Genomic DNA, 350 nt, shown 5'->3' on the forward strand with positions numbered 1-350 from the left:
CCCAGAAATGTCAGGGTAACCCCAGCCCTGCTCCGAACCAGCCTCAGACAACGGTGGCCACTGGAAATGGGGGAAACTTCACTCAGGATTTAACAGCTCAGCAGAACCCGCCTCCTCCCCACTCCGACACAGGGAGGGAGGAGGAGGAGGAAGGCTCTGGGGGCTGAAATACTGCACAGCATCACAGAGCACTTCAGAGAGGGTGACTCCAGCCTTAACTCTTTCCTTCACGCGTCCCAGCTCCCTGGTGCTCCCCAACCTCGGCTTTCTCTTTCCTCCCATTAAATGGACACCATCTGGATAAAAAATAGTCCTGTGAGAAGCGCATTTCCCCATCAGTGTCAATAACA

The sequence above is a fragment of the Gymnogyps californianus genome, chromosome 1, assembly GCF_018139145.2.
Source record: "Gymnogyps californianus isolate 813 chromosome 1, ASM1813914v2, whole genome shotgun sequence".
NCBI lineage: Eukaryota > Metazoa > Chordata > Aves > Accipitriformes > Cathartidae > Gymnogyps > Gymnogyps californianus.